The following is a 25,292-nucleotide window of genomic DNA, read 5'->3' on the forward strand; positions in this document are numbered from 1 at the left end:
TTCGCAGGAATCGAATGAAGGGTAGAGCCACGGGTCGTAACACATCTGAAATGTACCGTCCACTGTTCAAAGTGCCGTCAATGCGAACAAGAGTTGACCGAGACGTGTAACCAATGGCACGCCATACCATCACGCCGGGTAATACGCCAGTATGGCGACGACGAATACACGCTTCCAATGTGCGTTCACCGCGATGTAGGCAAACACGGATGCGACCATCGTGATGCTGTAAACAGAACCTGGATTACTCCGAAAAAAATGACGTTTTGCCATTCGAGACCCAGGTTGGTCGTTGAGTACACCATCGCAGGCGCTCCTGTCTGTGATGCAGCGTCAAGGGTAACCGCAGCCATGGTCTCCGAGCTGATAGTCCGTGCTGCTGCAAACGTCGTCGACCTGTTCGTGCAGATGGTTGTTGTCATGTAAACATCCCCATCTGCTGACCCACCGATTCCATATTTTGCTAACAGTCATTGGATCTCGACCAACGCGAGCAGCAATGTCGCGATATGATAAACCACAATCGCGATAGGCTAGAATCAGACATTTATCAAAGTCGGAAACGTGATGGTACGCATTTCTCCTTCTTACACGAGGCACTACAACAACGTTTCACCAGGCAACGCCGGTTAACTGTTGTTTGTGTATGAGAAATCGGTTGGAAACTTTCCTCATGTCAGCACATTGTAGGTGTCGCCCCCGACGCCAACCCTGTGTGAATGCTCTGAAAGTCTAATCATTTGCATATCATAGCATCTTCTTTCTGTCGGTTAAATTTCGCGTCTGTAGCAAGTCATCTTCGTGGTGTAGCAATTTTAATGGACAGTAGTGTAGATTGAAAATCTTATTGATCACCGCTTTCGACTGATCTGTGCTGTCATCATTGGATCTGTTAAACCGGTAATCAATAAAAAGATTTACAGTCGATCCTGGCGTACCTGATATTTCAGAATAATATAACAGATAGCGCCCAGTAGCTGTATAATGGCAAGCATATACGAAATCATTATAATACAAGGTTCCAAAGACAGAGTTTTATGAAAAGAGCACAAATACTCAACTTTACAGCGGTGTACGAGGGATGCTCAATAAAGAATGATCGTAAGTATTCTGTTTTCAGCATATGGTTGGCAGCCAATGAAATTTTCAGTGTTCCAGAAACTCTTCGTAAGGTTATTCGTCGAGCCTCCCTCTCATTGACACCAGCGGCATTTATGTTTTCTCTCCTGAGCAGTGTGACTGCAGCACCAGATACGACTGTCTCCCCTCATTAAACAATCTACACCATATTCTAACTGTGCTGTAGGGAAAAACTGACCCTCCATAGGCCTCCTGTACCATACCACAGGCCTAAACCGAAGATTTGGCGAGACGACAACACAATTTCAAAGCCTTAAATTGTTCATCGCGTGTCATCTCCTTTGTGGCGTTAGGCGGTACTGAAAATGTCTTAGCTTGCCCGTCTCTCAAAGGAAGTAACCAGCAGTGCTAACAATGAAATTACACTCGTAGGGCATGTTTGTTATGCATAAAGCTATCAGAAGATCAAATGCTACAGCGATAAATTATTATCATAAAGAGATTGTGATCGTTATTGTTTGAATATCCTTCCCACAGTGCAAGTCCGTATCAGTGCCGGCCAGCCGGTGTGGCCAAGCGGTTCTAGGCACTTCAGTCTGGAGCCGCGCTACCGCTACGGTCGCAGGTTCGAATCCTGTCTCGGGCATGGATGTGTGTGATGTCCGTAGGTTAGTTAGGTTTAAGTAGTTCTAAATTCTAGGGGACTGATGACGTCAGCTATTAAGTCCCATAGTGCTCAGGGCCATTTGAACCATTTCGTATCAGTGCTGTTAGCGATTAAGTCCAATACACAACGCAGTCTCTATATTCTTATAAACACTGTCTAAGAGAGATAGTACCTCCTCGGTCTGACGCATAGTATGGCTGGAGCAGTAGCGGCTGCTGCTGCTAAGATTTTCACTACTGGATAATTCTCCGGTGGATTACGCACACTCACTCTCTGCCGGCTAAATAACGTCACGTCACGTCACGTGACGGGTGACGTGAAACGTTGACCTCCGCCTTTGCCGACCTCTACTAAGGGCTTACTAGTTGCGCCTGGCATTTATGCAGACCCGGTTAGCTACCGTGAGTGAAGGGTAGTCTATGAGTCAGAGGCCGCATCATTTTAAATCATAACGCGGCCAAAAATTTTCCGTTTATTGGGGTTGCTGTAGCCTATAGACAAGTAGCTCGATTCCTACGCGGGTATACGAGCACCGACATGCAGGAAATGCACCCGTCCCATAATCTTTATCTCTCCCCATACCATTATCACATCATCGCTCCATTTGAAAGGGCCATGAAGAGTCGACGATTCTACGACTACTGACAGACGAAGATGTACAGCAGGCATTTACTGACTTCTTCACGCAGTAGCACACTGCGTTTTACCAAACGGGTATCTTCAAACTGGTGCGTCGATGTAATGATTGCCTCAACGCTCACGGCGATTTTTCATGATTGACATACCGATTCTAGACTGTGCGGCCTTCGAACAGAATTTGATCACCGCTTATATTTGTAAACGATACTAATTAACTGTGCAAGTCATGTGATACGCTTGAAGAACATTTTAATCAGCATATCTGTACACTGTACAATGAATTATTGATATCCTTGGCAGAATCAGCCACGAAAAAATTATTACAACGGGTGTGCAAGATACATGAGATAGACGAAATGCCTTCAAACTGAGAGCAGAATATAATATTTCCAATTACAAATAGGACATGTGCTGAACTGTGTGAACATTACCATATTAGCAGTTTACTAAGTATTGGTTGTAAAACACAGCCGGCCGGAGTGGCCGTGCGGTTCTAGGTGGTACAGTCTGGAGCCGAGCGACCGCTACGGTCGCAGGTTCGAATCCTGCCTCGGGCATGGATGTGTGTGATGTCCTTAGGTTAGTTAGGTTTAATTCATTCTAAGTTCTAGGCGACTGATGACCTCAGAAGTTAAGTCGCATAGTGCTCAGAGCCATTTGAACCATTTGTAAAACACAAAAACGAATTATCTGCAAAGAAATGGAAATAATGTTAGAAGCCGACCTTAAGGTGGATGTGTTTGGGTTCCGGAGAAATCTAGGAACACGGAGTCTATTCTGACCCTATAAAATACAGCTCCAAAAAGGGAAATTTTCAGTTATGCCGTTGGTAGATTTACCTGGTGTAGAAGTACGAAACCGGAATTTGGTTGCAATAATAATTACACGTCTGTTGTTTGAAACTGACAAACATTATTTTATTCAAAATAACCTCCATTGCTATTTATACAGTTCTCTCACCTCTCCGGCAGGAGCCGACTGTTGTGGCCGAGCGGTTCTAGACGCTTCAGTCCGGAACCACGTTCGTAAGTTCGAGTCCTGCCTCGGCCATGGAAGTGGGTGATGTCCTTAGGTTAGTTAGGTTTAAGTGGTTCTAAGTCTAGGGCACTGATGGCCTCAGGTGTTAAGTCCCATAGTGCTTAGAGCCATTTGAACCAGCTATGAATGCCACGCCAGAAACACAGTTCTTCTTTTGAAGTGAACCAGTCATCGAGTCATTTTCGTATATTTTCATACGGATTGAACCGTCGTCTAGCGTGAGCGTGTCCCTGTTATGTAAACAGATGATAATCGGACGAAGCCAAGTCTGGAGAATAAACCGCATGCCCTTGTATTTCCAAACTGAACGCCTCGATTGTTTCCCTGGCCCGTTTTGCTGTGTGTGATGGGGCGTAATCACGGAGCAATATGACTTCGTGTTGCCGTTTTCCATATTCCGGTCATTTTAACGTAACGCTGGATATAAATCGATCATTTGCTGTTGGTACAGATCAGTGTTAACGGTTTCACCAGGTTTTAGCAGCTCATAACACATGACGCTCTTCTGATCCCACCAAACACAGAGCATTTTCTTCTTTCCAAAGCGATTTGGTCGTGTAGGGGATATCGATAGTTTTCTTGGATTAACACACGACTTTCGACGCTTAGGATCCTCAAAATATATTCATTTTTCATCACCTGTCACTATTCTATGGAAAAACGACTTTCTTTTGGATCTGGTAAGCAGCATTTTACAAGTGCTCCTTCGATTTGCTTGCTGTCTTTCATTCAGCTTATGGGGAACCCATTTTCCCAGTTTCTGAACCTTTCCCATAGCTTTCAATCGAAGAGAAATGGCTTTCTGTATCACATTTAATTTTTCCCCGAGTTCCTCTTAAGTTTGAGTAAGGCCTGCAATTCGTTGTTTTCGAACATTTCGGCGGTTTCGGAACCGCAGGACTGCTACGGTCGCAGGTTCGAATCCTGCCTCGGGCATGGATGTGTGTGATGTCCTTAGGTTAGTTAGGTTTAAGTAGTTCTAAGTTCTAGGGGACTGATGACCACAGATGTTAAGTCCCATAGTGCTCAGAGCCATTTGAGCCATTTTGAACCATTTCGGCGGTTTCCAGCGTTCGTCGTTTCTCACCTCAGAAACACCACTTTTGAGCTTTTCGAACCACTCGAAATACAGTGTTTTCCCAATAGCATGTTCGCTGAAAGCTTCGACAAGCATTCGATGCGATTCTGCAACAGCTTTCCTCAAACGGCGACAGGAAATCGATGCTGTCCGCAAATCGTAGTTCGTAGACACAAATCTCGCGATGTTTACGAGTTTGAAACAGATACCGATGTATGGAACTTGGGTTACTGTGTGTTGACATTCGTCGCCAGCCGTTACAGAAAGCAGATGGCGCTGCAGACGCGGTCTCACGGGCCCTACACTGACGGTTGGCTCCGTATATAGGGAGATTCCGGTTTCATATTTCTACGCCTGGTAGAGAAAGTTTTCATAATGTTGACTGCACGACAGTCATCGTAATTCTGAAGGTAGCAAGGATAAAATACAAGAAGAAAAAGGTTATTTACAACCTGTAGAGAAACCACAGTCCAAACCCCGCCCGGCTAGCCGCGCGGTCTATCGCGCTGCTTCCCGAGCAGGAAGGCGCGCCGGTCCCCTGCACTAATAGACCCGGCGAATTAGTGTTGAGGTCCGGTGTGCCGGCCAGCCTGTGGATTGTTTTTAGATGGTTTTCCATCTGCCTTGGCGAATGCGGGTGTTTCCCCACATTCCGGCTCAGTTATACTATTTCGAGGACTTCTGCGCAAACACTGTCTCCACGTATGTCGTTCCCGGGGGAGGGGGTGACGGGTCCACCGTGGCCGAACCGCACAATAGCCTTTGGGTCGGTATGACGCGGCGTTGGGGTGGGTGGACTGCTGTGGCCTATTCTGGGGTTGTGAGCCACTGAGAGCTACGGCGGAACGAAGCGTCCATGTCGTTTCTTGACCCCCAGTTCAATACATACATACAACCAAAGTCCATGTGCAAAAGTCGGAGATGAAAGGGAAGCAGTGGTTGAGAACACATCAAATGACTTGGAAGAGCAATTGAATGATGTAGATAAGAACTTGAATAGAAGTTATAAGATGAAAATCACCAAATGTAGCGAAATGTGGAGTTTTATCAAGTGAAAGTGAAGGATTACACTAGGAAGTGAGATACTAAAAGAAGTAATTGATGTTTGCTGTTCAGTCAGCAAAACAACTGACGACCTGAGAATTATAGTGCATATAAAAAGTGTGCAGGCTATAGGAAGAACAGTATTCATGAAAGCGAGGAATTTGTTAACATTTAACATAAATTTAAGTTACAAGAAAACTTTTATAATGGTATTCGTCTGGACTGTAGCCGTCTACAGAAGATAAATGTGGTTGGTAAGCAGTTCATATTTGAACGGAATAGAAGCTTTTGAACTGTTGTGCTACAGAAGAATACTGGATATTACATCGGTGAAGCTAGTAACTTACGATGAGATACCGAACCGCACTGAGAAAGAAAAGAGGCATGTATCAAAATTTGAATACAAGCAGTACTCGGTTATAAGACGCATCTTGACTTAGTTTGGTAATACTGGGAGGTGCGGGGGGATATCAACACGGCACAGGAAGACCAAGGCATGAGTACAATAAGCCAGTTCAAATGGTTGGTAGCTCTAGCAGTTGTGCAGAGATGAAGTAATTTGCAGAGAATAGACTAGCGTGGAGAAATGCTTCAAACCAGATTTAGGAGTGAAGATTACAACAACATCATTTTACACGTGTGGCAGTGTGGTGCCGGAGTAGTAGTCGGGCAGTGAGGGTTCCGTGCAACATCAAGTATGTATAGGGACAGTTCATACAACGCGTGAATCGAGAATTTCGACCAACTTTCTCTGTTATCAATGTCGATACTGGCAACATATCCGTCTAAGGAATACAGACACTTTCGAGAATATTTTAAGTCTGAAGTCGGACAATAAATAACAAAAGAAATATTTTTTTCGTGTGACATAATTAAGAATAGACAATTTTCTGATTTTTTTACGCTTACCTGTGCTCTGAAACCTTGTTTCGTGCCAAATTTCGTGATTCTTTGTTTTAATCGACGAGAATGAAAATACGTGACGTAAATGCCTCTCTCTCTGCCCTGACTTAGAACCGTACCTTTTTGCATGAACAGTAAGCCTTAGCATGTGACATAAATTTTCAATTTGATACGTCTACCAGTTCCAAAGAAAAAGACGTTTTCACAGACGGACGAATGGAGAGAGACGGATAACATCCTTTACGTGTACTGTGTACCTTGCTTCTTCCAAATTTCACGAATCTAGGCCAATTGTTTAGGAAGAGTGATGTAAATGGTCGAATCTTTCGATTGCGTTGGCCTGGCAGCTTTTTTTTTTTTTTTTTTTTTTTTTTTTTTTTTTTTTTTTTTTTTTTTTTTTTTTCAGCGGCAGTGGACCGTACACCTCAGTATGTGACATAAATTTCAACTTGATACGTGTGTCCGTTACTGATAAAAAAGATTATTAACAGTGGAATAGACAGACAGACAACTAGATGGTCAAAAAATTCCGTTTTTACCGATTGAGGTAAAAAGAACTAAAATCCGTCCGAACAGGCCATTAGGGCCCATATCCGAAGAGGCCATAAAAGCGTCTTGTGTGAAGGAGGTATGCTGTTATGTGTGCAGAATGGGTAGGACCTCTGTGATGTTGGTATCACATAGCTTGCCTTCTGTCCAGAGGAATATGTGCCATCAACTGCAAAAGTATATTTGTTAGGAAATGGAGATAGTTATATCCTCTCACAGACCACCCATGGGAAAAAAACTCCATCCTAACAGGCCTAGGAAGGCTCATCGGTACTGACCGACCACCGTGTCATCCTCAGCCTTCAGGCGTCACTGGATGCGGATATGGAGAGGCATGTGGTCAGCACACCGCTCTCCCGGTCGTATGTCAGTTTCCGACAAGAGCCGCTACTTCTCAATCAAATAGCTGCTCAGTTTGCCTCACAAGGGCTGAGTGCACCACGCTTGCCAACAGCGCTCGGCCGACCGGATGGTCACCCATCCACGTGCTAGCCCTGACCGTCAATGCTTAACTTCAGACATCTGACGGGAACCGGTGTTACCACTGCGACAAGGTCGTTGGCACAGATTGAGGTAGGGAACCGTAAAAGTATTGTAGGGTGAATCTCTGAAAATGCCAGCCACTCCGAGTTGGCGAATAGTCAGAAAAACCACAAAAGAACCTTCGGCCCAAGATGCTGGGATGAGAACGAACAGGCAACGCATCAGGAAGTGGCCATGGGTTACTCAGAAAGTATGTTTCGCCCACCTCCACTCACCTTTGCTCTTTTCGTACAACATGGATTCCAGCGGGGAACCTCCTTGTATCAGTAGCAACGAATTTGCTCTTTTGCCATACGGTCATAACTAGATCTTACACCTTGGTATGTTTCATGGCACATTTTTTGTTTGCTCGCAAGTCAGTACGCTGCATTCCATTTAAATTGAAACAAAATGACGAATTTGTGTATACAGTATAGTAGGAAGAACATCTGATTAAACTTGTAGGTGATTTGGGGGGTGTACATAGCGTGAATTCTAGTGCTGAAATGCCAACTTTGAGAGCGGCAATGTCTCTAACCCTGGTAGGCATCGGGTTCAAAAGAGCATACGTGATTGATGTGGGTATGTAATCCCGTAATGATTTATATTGTTGTCGTTGTTGTGGTCTTCAGTCCTGAGACTGGTTTGATGCAGCTCTCCATGCTACTCTATCCTGTGCAAGCTTCTTCATCTCCCAGTACCTACTGCAACCCACATCCTTCTGAATCTGCTTAGTGTATTCATCTCTTGGTCTCCCCCTACGATTTTTACCCTCCACGCTGCCCTCCAATACTAAACTGGTGATCCCTTGATGCCTCAGAACATGTCCTACCAACCGATCCCTTCATCTGGTCAAGTTGTGCCACAAACTTCTCTTCTCCCCAATCCTATTCAATACTTCCTCATTAGTTATGTGATCTACCCATCTAATCTTCAGCATTCTTCAGTAGCACCACATTTCGAAAGCTTCTATTCTCTTCTTGTCCAAACTATTTATCGTCCATGTTTCACTTCCATACATGGCTACACTCCATACGAATACTTTCAGAAATGACTTCCTGACACTTAAATCAATACTGGATATTAACAAATTTCTCTTCTTCAGAAACGCTTTCCTTGCCATTGCCAGTCTACATTTTATATCCTCTCTACTTCGACCATCATCAGTTATTTTGCTCCCCAAATAGCAAAACTCCTTTACTACTTTAAGTGCCTCATTTCCTAATCTAATTCCCTCAGGATCACCCGACTTAATTATACTACATTCCATTATTCTTGTTTTGCTTTTGTTGATGTTCATCTTATATCCTCCATTCGAGACACTGTCCATTCCATTCAACTGCTCTTCCAAGTCCTTTGCTGTCTCTGACAGAATTACAATGTCATCGGCGAACCTCAAAGTTTTTATTTCTTCTCCATGAATTTTAATACCTACTCCGAATTTTTCTTTTGTTTCCTTTACTGCTTGCTCAATATACAGATTGAACAACATCGGGGAGAGGCTACAACCCTGTCTTACTCCCTTCCCAACCACTGCTTCCCTTTCATGTCCCTCGACTCTTATAACTGCCATCTGGTTTCTGTACAAATTGTAAATAGTCTTTCGCTCCCTGTATTTTACCCCTGCCACCTTTAGAATTTGAAAGAGAGTATTCCAGTCAACATTGTCAAAAGCTTTCTCTAAGTCTACAAATGCTAGAAACGTAGGTTTGCCTTTCCTTAATCTTTCTTCTAAGATAAGTCGTAAGGTCAGTATTGCCTCACGTGTTCCAGTGTTTCTACGGAATCCAAACTGATCTTCCCCGAGGTTAGCTTCTACTAGTTTTTCCATTCGTCTGTAAAGAATTTGTGTTAGTATTTTGCAGCTGTGACTTATTAAGCTGATAGTTCGGTAATTTTCACATCTGTCAACACCTGCTTTCTTTGGGATTGGAATTATTATATTCTTCTTGAAGTCTGAGGGTATTTCACCTGTTTCATACATCTTGCTCACCAGATGGTAGAGTTTTGTCAGGACTGGCTCTCCCACGGCCGTCAGTAGTTCCAATGGAATATTGTCTACTCCGGGGGCCTTGTTTCGACTCAGGTCTTTCAGTGCTCTGTCAAACTCTTCACGCAGTATCATATCTCCCATTTCATCTTCATCTACATCCTCCTCCATTTCCATAATATTGTCCTCAAGTACATCGCCCTTGTATAGACTCTCTATATACTCCTTCCACCTTTCTGCTTTCCCTTCTTTGCTTAGAACTGGGTTTCCATCTGAGCTCTTGATATTCATACAAGTCGTTCTCTTATCTCCAAAGGTCTCTTTAATTTTCCTGTAGGCGGTATCTATCTTACCCCTAGTGAGATAGGCCTCTACATCCTTACATTTGTCCTCTAGCCATCCCTGCTTAGCCATTTTGCACTTCCTGTCGATCTCATTTTTGAGACGTTTGTATTCCTTTTTGTCTGTTTCACTTACTGCATTTTTATATTTTCTCCTTTCATCAATTAAATTCAATATTTCTTCTGTTACCCAAGGATTTCTACTAGCCCTCGTCTTTTTACCTACTTGATCCTCTGCTGCCTTCACTACTTCATCCCTCAAAGCTACCCATTCTTCTTCTACTGTATTTATTTCCCCCATTCCTGTCAATTGCTCCCTTATGCTCTCCCTGAATCTCTGTACAATCTCTGGTTCTTTCAGTTTATCCAGGTCCCATCTCCTTAAATTCCCACCTTTTTGCAGTTTCTTCAGTTTAAATCTACAGGTCATAACCAATAGATTGTGGTCAGAGTCCACATCTGCCCCTGGAAATGTCTTACAATTTAAAACCTGGTTCCTAAATCTCTGTCTTACCATTATATAATCTATCTGATACCTTTTAGTATCTCCAGGGTTCTTCCATGTATACAACCTTCTTTCCTGATTCTTAAACCAAGTGTTAGTTATGATTATGTTGTGCTCTGTGCAAAATTCTACCAGGCGGCTTCCTCTTTCATTTCTGTCCCCCAATCCATATTCACCTACTATGTTTCCTTCTCTCCCTTTTCCTACACTCGAATTCCAGTCACCCATGACTATTAAATTTTCGTCTCCCTTCACAATCTGAATAATTTCTTTTATTTCATCATACATTTCTTCAATTTCTTCGTCATCTGCAGAGCTAGTTGGCATATAAACTTGTACTACTGTAGTAGGTGTGGGCTTCGTATCTATCTTGGCCACAATAATGCGTTCACTATGCTGTTTGTAGTAGCTTACCCGCACTCCTATTTTCCTATTCATTATTAAACCTACTCCTGCATTACCCCTATTTGATTTTGTGTTTATAACCCTGTAGTCACCTGACCAGAAGTCTTGTTCCTCCTGCCACCGAACTTCACTAATTCCCATTATATCTAACTTCAACCTATCCATTTCCCTTTTTAAATTTTCTAACCTACCTGCCCGATTAAGGGATCTGACATTCCACGCTCCGATCCGTAGAACGCCAGTTTTCTTTCTCCTGATAACGACATCCTCTTGAGTAGTCCCCGTCCGGAGATCCGAATGGGGGACTATTTTACCTCCGGAATATTTTACCCAAGAGGACGCCATCATCATGTAATCATACAGTAAATCTGCATGCCCTCGGGAAAAATTACGGCTGTAGTTTCCCCTTGCTTTCAGCCGTTCGCAGTACCAGCACAGCAAGGCCGTTTTGGTTATTCTTACAAGGCCAGATCAGTCAATCATCCAGACTGTTGCCCTTGCAACTACTGAAAAGGCTGCTGCCCCTCATCAGGAACCACACGTTTGTCTGGCCTCTCAACAGATACCCCTCCGTTGTGGTTGCACCTACGGTACGGCTATCTGTATCGCTGAGGCACGCAAGCCTCCCCACCAACGGCAAGGTCCATGGTTCATGGGGGGGGATGATTTATATATGAAGATAGTAACAGTTCTCGAAAGAACAGATACCATTGATGACCGTGCAGCTTCTCTAGAATAAACGACAATTAATTGAAACTCTCAGCTGCCGACAGTGGTTGTTGATATACCTCGATGGGGACAGCTGAAAATGTGTGTCCCGACCAGGACTCTAACCCGGGATCTCCTGCTTACATTGCAGACGTTCTATCCATCTGAACCACCAAGGACACAGATGAATAGCGCGACAGCAGGGACTTATCCCTTGCACGCCTGCCGTGAGACCCACATTCCCAACTGTCCACAATCTACATACGTAATGTACCTAATAGATAATTGCCCATCCACTCATTACTCGCGCACACTAAGGTGACGATTCCCGTAAGAGTTCGGCCAACCTGTGCGCATTCGCACAAACATAGGCCAATGGCCCGGTAGCCTATAACTATGTATATGAAAATAGTAACTGTTCTCGAGAGAACACGGGTAGTGTGCAAGGGATAAGTCCCTGCAGTCGTGCGATTCATCTGTGTCCTCGGTCGCTCAGATGGATAGAGCGTCTGCCATGTAAGCAGGAGATCCCGGGTTCAAGTCCCGCTCGGGGCAGACATTTTCAGCTGTCCACATCGAGGTATAACAACAACACCTGTCGGCAGCTGAGGTTGTCAGTTAGTCATCATTTATTCCAGGGAAAAGCTGCACGGTCATCAGCAGTAACTGTTCTTTCGAGAACAAGTTACTGTCTTCAAATATATAGTTAAAGGCTACCCAGCCATTGACCTTCGTCTGTGCGAATGCGCACAGGTTGCCCAAACTCTTACGGGAATCGGCAAAGCGTGCGCGAGTAATGAGTGGGTGGGCAAATGTCTATAAGGTACAATACATATGTAGAATTGTGGATGGTGGGGAATGTGAGTCTCACGAGAAGCGTGCAAGGGATAAGTCCCTGCAGTGGCGCTATTCATCTGTGTCCTCGGTGGCTCAGATGGATAGAGCGTCTGCCATCTAAGCAGGAGATCCCGGGTTCGAGTCCCGGTCGGGACACACACTTTCATCTGTCCCCACCGAGGTATATCAACAACACCTGTCAGCAACTGAGGGTTTGAGTTGATTGCCGTAATGATATAACTCTATGGCAAAGTTAATTAACTGGCGAGTGGTCCCACGACCAGATGTTTTCAGTGGATGAGAAATGTGGAGCACTTACTGGCCAGGGCAGCAATCGAACACCCTCTGCTTCACGATAGATGTGCGGAACACAGGCGACATCCAGTATTGCGTTATCTTATTGAAAGATCAGTTCATGTCGACATGTTGAAGGTAGGGCATAATCAGCTAAGGTTGGTATGTCACAAATGCAAATCTTATTGTCCAAGTTACCAGCTGTGTGAATCGGAGATGATCGTGTTGTGTACTGTAAAGGGCGTCCGCTCCAACCCAGGAAACCCGTACTGTATATATGAAGCTAGTAACTGTTCTCGAAAGAACATATACCATTGATGACCGTGTAGCTTCTCTAGGATGAATGATAATCAGTTGAAACCCTCAGCTGCCGACAGGTGTTGTCGATATACCGCGATGGGGAGAGCTGGAAATGTGTGCCCCGCCGGAGCCGTTTTTGGAAACCCAGAATCTACTCTGTAGGAATCAACATGGATTCCGGAAACAGCGATCGTGTGAGACCCAACTCGCTTTTTTTGTTCATGAGACCCAGAAAATATTAGATACAGGCTCCCAGGTAGATGCTATTTTTCTTGACTTCCGGAAGGCGTTCGATACAGTTCCGCAATGTCGCCTGATAAGCAAAGTAAGAGCCTACGGAATAACAGACCAGCTGTGTGGCTGGATTGAAGAGTTTTTAGCAAACAGAACACAGCATGTTGTTCTCAATGGAGAGACGTCTACAGACGTTAAAGTAATCTCTGGCGTGCCACAGGGGAGTGTTATGGGACCATTGCTTTTCACATTATATATAAATGACCTAGTAGATAGTGTCGGAAGTTCCATGTGGCTTTTCGCGGATGATGCTGTAGTATACAGAGAAGTTGCAGCATTAGAAAATCGTAGCGAAATGCAGGAAGATCTGCAGCGGATAGGCACTTGGTGCAGGGAGTGGCAACTGTCCCTTAACATACACAAATGTAATGTATTGCGAATACATAGAAAAAAGGATCCTTTATTGTATGATTATATGATAGCGGAACAAACACTGGTAGCAGTTACTTCTGTAAAATATCGGGGAGTATGCGTGCGGAACGATTTGAAGTGGAATGATCATATAAAATTAATTGTTGGTAAGGCGGGTACCAGGTTGAGATTCATTGGGAGAGTGCTTAGAAAATGTAGTCCATCAACAAAGGAGGTGGCTTACAAAACACTCGTTCGACCTATACTTGAGTATTGCTCATCAGTGTGGGATCCGTACCAGATCGGTTTGACGGAGGAGATAGAGAAGATCCAAAGAAGAGCGGCGCGTTTCGTCACAGGGTTATTTGGTAACCGTGATAGCGTTACGGAGATGTTTAGCAAACTCAAGTGGCAGACTCTGCAAGAGAGGCGCTCTGCATCGCGGTGTAGCTTGCTCGCCAGGTTTCGAGAGGGTGCGTTTCTGGATGAGGTATCGAATATATTGCTTCCCCCTACTTATACCTCCCGAGGAGATCACGAATGTAAAATCAGAGAGATTAGAGCGCGCACGGAGGCTTTCAGACAATCGTTCTTCCCGCGAACCATACGCGATTGGAACAGGAAAGGGAGGTAATGACAGTGGCACGTAAAGTGCCCTCCGCCACACACCGTTGGGTGGCTTGCGGAGTATAAATGTAGATGTAGATGTAGACTCGAATTCGGGATCTCCTGCTTACATGGCAGACGCTCTATCCTATACCATTGATGACCGTGTAGCTTCTCTAGGATAAATGATAATCAGTTGAAACCCTCAGCTCCCGACAGGCGATGCGGACAGCTGGAAATATGTGCCCCACCGGGACTCGAATCCGGGATCTCCTGCTTACATGGCAGACGCTCTATCCATCTGACCGACCGAGGACACAGATGAATAGCGCGACTGCAGGGACTTATACCTTGCACGCTTCCCGTGAGACCCACATTCCCAACTGTCCACAATCTACATATGTAATGTACCTCATAGATAGAGCGTCTGACGTGTAAGGAGATGCCGGGTTCGAGTCCCGGTCGGGGCACACATTTCCTGGTGTCCCCATTGAGGTATATCAACAACACCTGTCGGCAGCTGAGAGTTTCAACTAATTATCATTTAACCCGTACTTTTTCGCCAGGATGAATGCAGAGGAATCTGCGCGGCTTCGCTAGGCGCAGTAAAATATAGTTAAATAACACTTTATTTTTGTCTCTGTATGCAACTCGTTGTCGTATCTTTGGCGGCGGCCGGAGGCTTAGCAAGCCGGCGAGTAATCTGCTGAAGACAGATGCTGCCGTATGTCTCTGCGTCAGCCCTGTGCTCAGGCCGGTGACTCAAGTAAGAGCCGTTGCCGCCCGTGGTGTGGAAGGCGCTGCCATCCGGAAGCTCTGCTAGGAAATGGCGCGTGTGTGTTGTGCGTCACATGCCGTCCTGTGAGTAATCTAACCCTGCCAGGCCACTGCCCGCTTTATCCCACTGGATGGACCGCGATGTTGGATGCCCTGAACTGGCGTTGGATGCTGGTCCCGGCCTCCAGATGGGTAGGCTCTCTGTCCAAAACCACGCTGGAGTCCAGAGCAGCTAGTGCCATAGGGTAAATTGGAACTGAGCGTTTGGTGTCTGTCATTGGCCGGGAGGATCTTACGGGGCAGTCCGGCCGTCTTGGAGCGGGTCTTATTAGTAGCGACACCACAATGGGCGACCTGCGCGCCGGATGAGGGTGTAATGATGATGAAGACAACACAACACCCAGTCCCTAAGCGGAGAAAATCCCCGACCCAGCCGGGAATCGATCCCGGGCCCCTTAAGGCGGCAGTCCGTCACGCTGACCATTAAGCTATCGGGGCAGACAGTGCCATAGGGTGGAACGGTGTTGCAGGCCGCGGTGGCCGAGCGGTTCTAGGCGCTTCTGTCCAGAACCAAGCGTCTGCTACGGTCGCAGGTTCGAATCCTGCCTCGGGCATGGATGTGTGTGATGTCCTTAGGTTAGTTAGGTTTAAGTACACTACTGGTCATTAAAATTGCTACAGCAAGAAGAAATGCAGATGACAAACGGGAATTCATTGGACAAATATGTTATACTAGAACTGACATGTGATTACATTTTCACGCAATTTGGGTGCACAGATCCCGAGGAATCAGCACCCATAACCACCACCACTGGCCGTAATAACGGCCTTCATACGCCTGGGCATTGAGTCAAACAGAGCTTGGATGGGGTGTACAGGTACAGCTGCCCATGCAGCTTCAACACGATACCACAGTTCATCAAGAGTAGTGACTGGCGTATTCTGACGAGCCAGTTCCTCGGCCACCATTGACCAGACGTTTTCAATTGGTGAGAGATCTGGAGAATGTGCTGGCCAGGGCAGCATTCGAACATTTTCTGTATCCAGAAAAGCCCGTACAGGACCTGCAACATGCGGTCGTGCATTATCCTGCTGAAGGTAGGGTTTCGCAGGGATCTAATGAAGGGTAGAGCCAAGGGGCGTAACACATCTGAAATGTAACGTCCACTGTTCAAAGTGCCGTCAATGCGAACAAGAGGTGACCGAGACGTGTAACCGATGGCACCCCATACCATCACGCCGGGTGATACGCCAGTATGGCGATGACGAATACACGCTTCCAATGTGCGTTCACCGTGATGTCGCCAAACACGGATGCGACCACAATAATGCTGTAAACAGAACCTGGATTCATCCGAAAAATGACGTTTTGCCATTTGTGCACCCAGGTTCGTCGTTGAGTACACCATTGCAAGCGCTCCTATATGTGATGCGGTGTCAAGGGTAACAGCAGCCATGGTCTCAGAGCTGATAGTCCATGCTGCTGCAAACTTCGTCGAATTGTTCGTGCAGATGATTGTTGTCTTGCAAAGGTCCCCATATGTTGACTCAGGGATGGAGACGTGGCTGCACGATTCGTTACAGCCGTGCGGATAAGATGCCTGTCATCTCGACTGCTAGTGATACGAGGCCGTTGGGATCCAGCACGGCGTTCCGTATTACTTTCCTGAACCCACCGATTCCATATTCTGCTAACAGTCAGTGGATCTCGACCAACGCGAGCAGCAATGTCGCGATACGATAAATCGCAATCGCGATAGGCTGCAATTCGACCTTTATAATAGTCGGAAACGTTATGGTACGCATTTCTCCTCCTTACACGAGGCATCACAACAACGTTTCACCAGGCAACGCCGGTCAACTGCTGTTTGTGTATGAGAAATCGGTTGGAAACTTTCCTCATGTCAGCACGTTGTAGGTGTCGCCACAAGCGCCAACCTTGTGTGAATGCTCTGAAAAGCTTATCATTTGCATATCACAGCATCTTCTTCCTGTCGGTTAAATTTCGCGTCTGTAGCACGTCATCTTCGTGGTGTAGCAATTTTAATGGCCAGTAGTGTAGTTCTAAGCCCAGGTGACTGATGAGCTGAGATGTTAAGTCCCGTAGTGCTTAGAACCATTTTTAACGGTCTCTGGACTACTCATCAGTGGTCACTGCTCCTGGAGTTTGTCTCGTATCATCTGTGGCCACGGCTCAGTGGCCATCTTGTAAGGTGGCAGGAGTTTGGCCAGAACTGTAACAAGCTCATACACAAGATGTTACAATACGAGGTGCATTCAAGTTCTAAGGCCTCCGATTTTTTTTCTAATTAACTACTCACCCGAAATCGATGAAATTGGCGTTACTTCTCGACGTAATCGCCCTGCAGACGTACACATTTTTCACAACGCTGACGCCATGATTCCATGGCAGCGGCGAAGGCTTCTTTAGGAGTCTGTTTTGACCACTGGAAAATCGCTGAGGCAATAGCAGCACGGCTGGTGAATGTGCAGCCACGGAGAGTGTCTTTCATTGTTGGAAAAAGCCAAAAGTCACTAGGAGCCAGGTCAGGTGTGTAGGGAGCATGAGGAATCACTTCAAAGTTGTTATCACGAAGAAAGTGTTGCGTAACGTTAGATCGATGTCCGGGTGCGTTGTCTCGGTGAAACAGCACACGCTCAGCCCTTCCCAGACGTTTTTGTTGCAGTGCAGGAAGGAATTTGTTCTTCAAAACATTTTCGTAGGATGCACCTGTTACCGCAGTGCCCTTTGGAACGCAATGGGTAAGGATTACGCCCTCGCTGTCCCAGAACATGGACACCATCATTTTTTCAGCACTGGCGGTTACCCGAAATTTTTTTGGTGGCGGTGAATCTGTGTGCTTCTATTGAGCTGACTGGCGCTTTGTTTCTGGATTGAAAAATGGCAGCCACGTCTCATCCATTGTCACAACGGACGAAAAGAAAGTCCCATTCGTGCTGTCGTTGTGCGTCAACATTGCTGGGCAACGTGCCACACGGGCAGCCGTGTTGTCGTCCATCAGCATTCGTGGCACCCAAATGGATGACACTTTTCGCATTTTCAGGTCGTCATGCAGGATTGTGTGCACAGAACCCACAGAAATGCCAACTCTGGAGGCGATCTGTTCAACAGTCATTTGGCGATCCCACAAAACAATTCTCTCCACTTTCTCGACCATGTCATCAGACCGGCTTGTGCGAGCCCGAGGTTGTTTCAGTTTTTTGTCATATGATGATGTTCTGCCTTCATTAAACTGTCGCACCCACGAACGCTCTTTCGACACATCCATAACTCCATCACCACATGTCTCCTTCAACTGTCAATGAATTTCAATTGGTTTCACACCACGCAAATTCAGAAAACGAATGATTGCACGCTGTTCAAGTAAGGAAAACGTCGCCATTTTAAGTATTTAAAACAGTTCTCATTCTCGCCGCTGGCGGTAAAATTCCATCTGCCGTACGGTGCTGCCATCTCTGGGACGTATTGACAATGAACGCGGCCTCATTTTAAAACAATGCGCATGTTTCTATCTCTTTCCAGTCCGGAGAAAAAAAATCGGAGGCCTTAGAACTTGAATGCACCTCGTAAAACAATTGGAGAACCCAGTTCGAATAACACGACCGCCACCGATCCTACTGATCGCCTGACTCTAGCCTGACGAGTTTTATGGCGCTGATGAGAGACTCTTCTTGTTGAGGTCATATGTCATGACCAAATCAGTCCTGCTCTTTATGAGTTGTCAGTGGTCTTCTGTTCTGCTCCACTTGCTTTGTTTCATGGGCATAGTTACTCTAACTTCTGACCATTCCTTTTTAGCAATGTAATTTTTCGACTTATCATATTTTCATTCTGATGAAGACGCCCCTAGTAGGTGTCGACACATAGCTCAATCTACTTACCAGTTATGACCAACCGGCTGCCTGTATAATCCTACTTTGTTTCAATTAAATTTTCTCACTTTGAGAAGACAGAAGAAGAAGCGATCTGTTCTATTTGCTAAAAACCTTCTAGAGCCAAGATGGCACAAGTATTTCTTTATTTAAAACAACCGATTTCGATAGACCTTTCCATTATCTTCAGGTGTTAAAAAACTTTTCCTTACGAAACGCATTCGTTTTAAATTTTAGTTATGACAACCTAATATTAATAATAATATTTTCGATCATTCCCTTCTGAGAGAGCGTATGAACTTGAGTAGTCATGATTTCTTCTTCTTTCTCTTTTCCTTCGCAAATTCTCTTCATACGTTCACTGCGTTCTCTCTTGCGTTCTTCCGACCATCTTTCTCCCGTTCTATTCTCCGTATGTTCTTGTTCAAGTGTGTGTTTCTTTATGATGTTTATAAACTGTTCTCTATTGTTTATGTTGTCTTGTGTGATCCCCAGTTCTTTAATGTCTTCTTCTGCTTCAGTGATCCACTTTGTCTTGTTTTTGCTCTCGTTTACTATCTCAAAGATCTGTCTTGTGAGCCTGCTTTTATTCATCCTGCTGATATGTCCATAAAATTTCATCCTTCTCTTTCTAATGGTGTCTGCTATTGTTTCTATGTCTTTGTAAATCTCTCTCGTTGACCTCTTCATCCAAATTCCTTACCGAAACACTGGTCCATATATTTTCCTCTCAATTTTTTTTCCTGCTTTTCAATCTCTCTTATCTTATATGACCATGAATCACTGTAGTTTCTGCAGCATAAAGTGCTTCTGGTAGGACTACTGTGTTATAATTCCTTAGTTTCGCATTGTCAGAAGTACACTCCTGGAAATTGAAATAAGAACACCGTGAATTCATTGTCCCAGGAAGGGGAAACTTTATTGACACATTCCTGGGGTCAGATACATCACATGATCACACTGACAGAACCACAGGCACATAGACACAGGCAACAGAGCATGCACAATGTCGGCACTAGTACAGTGTATATCCACCTTTCGCAGCAATGCAGGCTGCTATTCTCCCATGGAGACGATCGTAGAGATGCTGGATGTAGTCCTGTGGAACGGCTTGCCATGCCATTTCCACCTGGCGCCTCAGTTGGACCAGCGTTCGTGCTGGACGTGCAGACCGCGTGAGACGACGCTTCATCCAGTCCCAAACATGCTCAATGAGGGACAGATCCGGAGATCTTGCTGGCCAGGGTAGTTGACTTACACCTTCTAGAGCACGTTGGGTGGCACGGGATACATGCGGACGTGCATTGTCCTGTTGGAACAGCAAGTTCCCTTGCCGGTCTAGGAATGGTAGAACGATGGGTTCGATGACGGTTTGGATGTACCGTGCACTATTCAGTGTCCCCTCGACGATCACCAGTGGTGTATGGCCAGTGTAGGAGATCGCTCCCCACACCATGATGCCGGGTGTTGGCCCTGTGTGCCTCGGTCGTATGCAGTCCTGATTGTGGCGCTCACCTGCACGGCGCCAAACACGCATACGACCATCATTGGCACCAAGGCAGAAGTGACTCTCATCGCTGAAGATTACACGTCTCCATTCGTCCCTCCATTCACGCCTGTCGCGACACCACTGGAGGCGGGCTGCACGATGTTGGGGCGTGAGCGGAAGACGGCCTAACGGTGTGCGGGACCGTAGCCCAGCCTCATGGAGACGGTTGCGAATGGTCCTCGCCGATACCCCAGGAGCAACAGTGTCCCTAATTTGTTGGGAAGTGGCGGTGCGGTCCCTTACGGTACTGCGTAGGATCCTACGGTCTTGGCGTGCATCCGTGCGTCGCTGCGGTCCGGTCCCAGGTCGACGGGCACGTGCACCTTCCGCCGACCACTGGCGACAACATCGATGTACTGTGGAGACCTCACGCCCCACGTGTTGAGCAATTCGGCGGTACGTCCACCCGGCCTCCCGCATGCCCACTATACGCCCTCGCTCAAAGTCCGTCAACTGCACATACGGTTCACGTCCACGCTGTCGCGGCATGCTACCAGTGTTAAAGACTGCGATGGAGCTCCGTATGCCACGGCAAACTGGCTGACACTGACGGCGGCGGTGCACAAATGCTGCGCAGCTAGCGCCATTCGACGGCCAACACCGCGGTTCCTGGTTTGTCCCCTGTGCCGTGCGTGTGATCATTGCTTGTACAGCCCTCTCGCAGTGTCCGGAGCAAGTATGGTGGGTCTGACACACCGGTGTCAATGTGTTCTTTTTTCCATTTCCAGGAGTGTAGATTTCTTATTATAGTGATTCCAAGTGAGCGTATATACTTTTTGTAATGTTGAGGTTCTATCTTTATTGGCTATTGAGTTCAGCCCTGATGGTTGAATTCTCTCTCCCAGATATCTGAAGTGGGCAGCTTCTGCAACTTTCGCGTATTGAGCAGTAATGGGGAGATAATCTACAGGTTTGCCTTTTCTAGTAGGAAATTTGTAGCCCAACCTTTTATATTACACTGTTTTTAATTCACATGACAACTTGGCGTGAGGTCCAGCTTAAAATGAAGACGTTTCATAAGAAGGCTTTTTAAGACCTGACGATAACAACTAAAGTCTGTCGAAAGCGGTTGTTCTAAATAAAGAAATACCTTTATGCGATCCTGCCTTTGGAAAGATTTTAACAAATTTGTTTCAGTGTCCTATCTGGTTCGTCAAACCCCTGATATAGGTTGCTGCTTCCTCCTTAGCATTTCTTGCATAATGTCAGGAGAGTAATGGCGCCGGGTTGGTCTGCACTCGTCTAACGCTTTTCCGCTCAGATTGCTCAGACTCATACACAGAAGTGATGGTGTCGCAGTCTTGTGAACGACTAACAGTATCTACATCTACATCTACATCTACATCCATACTCCGCAAGCCACCTGACGGTGTGTGGCGGAGGGTACCTTGAGTACCTTTATCGGTTCACCCTTCTATTCCAGTCTCATATTGTTCGTGGAAAGGAGGATTGTCGGTATGCCTCTGTGTGGGCTCTAATCTCTCTGATTTTATCCTCATGGTCTCTTCACGAGATATATGTAGGAGGGAGCAATATACTGCTTGACTCCTCGGTGAAGGTATGTTCTCGAAACTTCAACAAAAGCCCGTACTGAGCTACTGAGCATCTCTCTTCCAGAGTCTTCCAATGGAGTTTATCTATCATCTCCGTAACGCTTTCGCGATTACTAAATGATCCTGTAACGAAGCGCGCTGCTCTCCGTTGGATCTTCTCTATCTCTTCTATCAACCCTATCTGGTACGTATCCCACAATGCTGAGCAGTACTCAAGCAGTGGGTGAACAGGCGTACTGTATCCTACTTCCTTTGTTTTCGGATTGCATTTCCTTAGGATTCTTCCAGTGAATCTCAGTCTGGCATCTGCTTTAACGACGATCAACTTTATATGATCATTCCATTTTAAATCACTCCCAGATAATTTATGGAATTAACTGCTTCCAGTTGCTGACCTGCTATTTTGTAGCTAAATGATAGGGGATCTATCTTTCTATGTATTCGCAGCACATTACACTTGTCTACATTGAGATTCAATTGCCATTCCCTGAACCATGCGTCAATTCGCTGCAGATCCTCCTGCATTTCAGTACAATTTTCCAATGTTGCAACCTCTCGATATACCACAGCATAATCCGCAAAAAGCCTCAGTGAACTTCTGATGTCATCCACAAGGTCATTTGTCGAAATGTTTACGGTAGCGGTTGCCTCGTGTCGATACTTCCGTGTGCTTCACCAACGCCGTTCTGTCGGATCCTAGAAAATTTCGCTCTGCTGTTCCCTTACTTTCTTGATGGATAAACAGTACCCAGTGGTACGCCATTCCATCACTGGATCTGTACGACGTCTGGCAGCGTTGATTTGCTCCGACCCTCCACATGTTGATACGACCACCGAGATGTACGCAAAGATTTGGCGCCACTGTCGACACACCTTCTCTTACTGCCGCTTGAAGCGAAGCCGCGGCGGTGGTTGATGTACTGACAGTCGGACAGAAGTTATCCCTCTGTCTGAGTGGATACTCGTCTTACTGGAGACAAGCCCCTTTCCTCACTGTACATGATGTGGCTGTACGATCCTACACTGCAGACTGAACAACATGTCAGTCCCCTCGGGCGCTAGTCGCTTGGGCCGCTGAGATCCCATACAGCGTTCAATATGGCGGCCCTCCTGAATCGTTCGTTACCCTATTCCCGTCTCAAACATTCCGATCTCGACAAGTACAAGCAGCAGTCTCAGAACGACAGTCATAACAGGCCACGGTCCTGCAGTTGTCGACTTCTGACACGCGCTTGTAGATTTTTCTTCTTGTTACACGAGATTGTTTAACTGTATGTCACGTCTTATGACCACGCTTTGGTGGGACACGCACCCCAAAGCCTAGTGTTCCATGCAGAAATGAGCCGATAGGAGTTCTGAATTTAAAATAAAAACTTCTCCCCATCGGAGGTTCGAGTCCTCCCTCGCCCATGGGTGTGTGTGTTGTCCATAGCGTAAGTTAGTTCAAGTTAGGTTAATTAATGTGTAGGCTTATGGACCGAAGACCTAATTAGTTTGGTCCCATAAGACCTTACTATAAATTTCCAAATTTTTATCCATGTCGCTTTGGTGAGTTTTAAACGGTAATAAAATTACAGACATTCAGAAATGATTGAGGAGGATAAATGTTTCCATTTGAGGTAAAGGACCCAGAAGCGGCAAAGTCGAATGTTAGAGCTATGATCATTTTCTCTACTGGGCTACACACCACTTTTAAGGAACAATTGCTTGTAGTTCTTGAGATATGCGTTTTAGTGCTCATGTTTAATAACCTTTTTTCCTTGTTTTGGTTCAAATGTGTATGAAATCTTACGGGACTTAACTGCTAAGGTCATCAGTCCCTAAGTTTACACACTACTAAACCTAAATTATCCCATGGACAAACACAGACACATGCTCGAGGGAGGACTCGAATCTCCGCCGGGACCAGCCGCACATCCATGACTCAGCGCCTTGTTTTGGTCTATACCATGACTGATGAAAGTTGCCTACCCCACAGTTTCATCAACAATAGTACCAGTACATGTATTCCACTGTCAAGAGGTATCAGAACCATTTTAGACTCACTCGTTTCCAGACTATGATCACTGAGGACGTGACGCAATAGTTATTTTAAAATAAAAATTTTAAAATAAAAACACTGTTTACGAATATGTTTTCACGATTGAGCGGTTTTTAAAGGACTGGAAACAATAGATCATTGACATAAAATTGTGAATGCTTTCCAATATTTCAGGAATACATTCGACATCATTTTTATGACTCTGTATCTTAGCCGGTAAAAACGGAACCCTTCACAAGATCACTTTGTTGTCCATCTTTGTATCCGTTCGATTAGTAACACCCCTTTCTCTTAGGAAAGGGTGGCAGTATCAAGATGAAATTTATGTCACATAATAAGATCTACGTTCTCCTGGCAGTCTAAAGACTTAAGCCTCTAAGGCAATGCAATAAAAAGATACGCCTGTTTTCTGATTCTCAGAAACTCCCTCATCAAAACCTATAAGGTACCTCCCAGTCACCAAGACTCATAAAATTTGGCAAGAAGTAAGGTTTCTGTTGTGTACATAGTTCCGTGTAGTCAGCGCGTACACAACTTTCCCACTAGAGCGCGCCCCGCTAACCACAACAGTGCAGGCGCAGCGCTCGTCCGTCTCCGCACTACGAGATGACGCTACCTTAGAGACGGACCAAATTCTGCTTCCGCCGACCCGCGTATTAATATGTAATGCAGCCAATGAGATTGCTGCTAACGTAGAACCTTTTCTCCTCACGGATCACACTCGCGCTGTGACACCTGAATGCGCGAGGTATTATAACAAGTGTACAGACCTCCGATTAGTCAGTCTGCATTTGTCTGCATTAGTCAGTACCAGTCTGCATTAGTCAGTACCAGTCTATAGTCAAGTTTCAGTCTGCGCCTAATAAGATTATCATATTCCTGTACATAGCCAAGAAGATAAATGAATAGACACTTTGTCAAGTATCAGAGATATGTGAGAATAAGATTAACATACCAAGACCAAAGGAACTTCAGATTGTCAATTGTAAACAGCATCCAGAATCAAGTTACGTAATGTCTGTGCTTTTTATTATTTTAATAAATGTGTGTGAAAATTAATCAAGTTCTGTTTAAAGTTGATCACCGTCAATCTGGTACTCTGAGCGTGGAAGTGGCATTTCTATCGTCTGACCGAACGGCAGAAGATAAACACGCCACATTAAGACCACGAGACATATTGCTGACACTCGCCTACTTCATTAGAACGACAAGTCAAATAATCTGATGGTGTGTGTATGGAAGGTCTTACAGTACGCACACCACAGTTTCACACAGTACAAATAAAGGAAAAAATCGTTCATCTGTAATTATGACATCAAAAATACTT

The 25,292-nt window shown here is 45.5% G+C and overlaps 1 protein-coding gene and 1 non-coding gene across 2 annotated transcripts in view; both read left to right on the top strand.

The window, feature by feature from the left end:
* LOC124718881 (acetylcholine receptor subunit alpha-like) overlaps positions 1–25,292 on the top strand; it is a 638,987-nt gene that overhangs the window by 292,142 nt on the left and 321,553 nt on the right.
* Trnar-ucu lies at positions 12,388–12,462 on the top strand. Its single transcript has one exon. It is a non-coding gene; the product is annotated as a tRNA-Arg (tRNA).

Source organism: Schistocerca piceifrons, chromosome 10, assembly GCF_021461385.2.
Source record: "Schistocerca piceifrons isolate TAMUIC-IGC-003096 chromosome 10, iqSchPice1.1, whole genome shotgun sequence".
NCBI lineage: Eukaryota > Metazoa > Arthropoda > Insecta > Orthoptera > Acrididae > Schistocerca > Schistocerca piceifrons.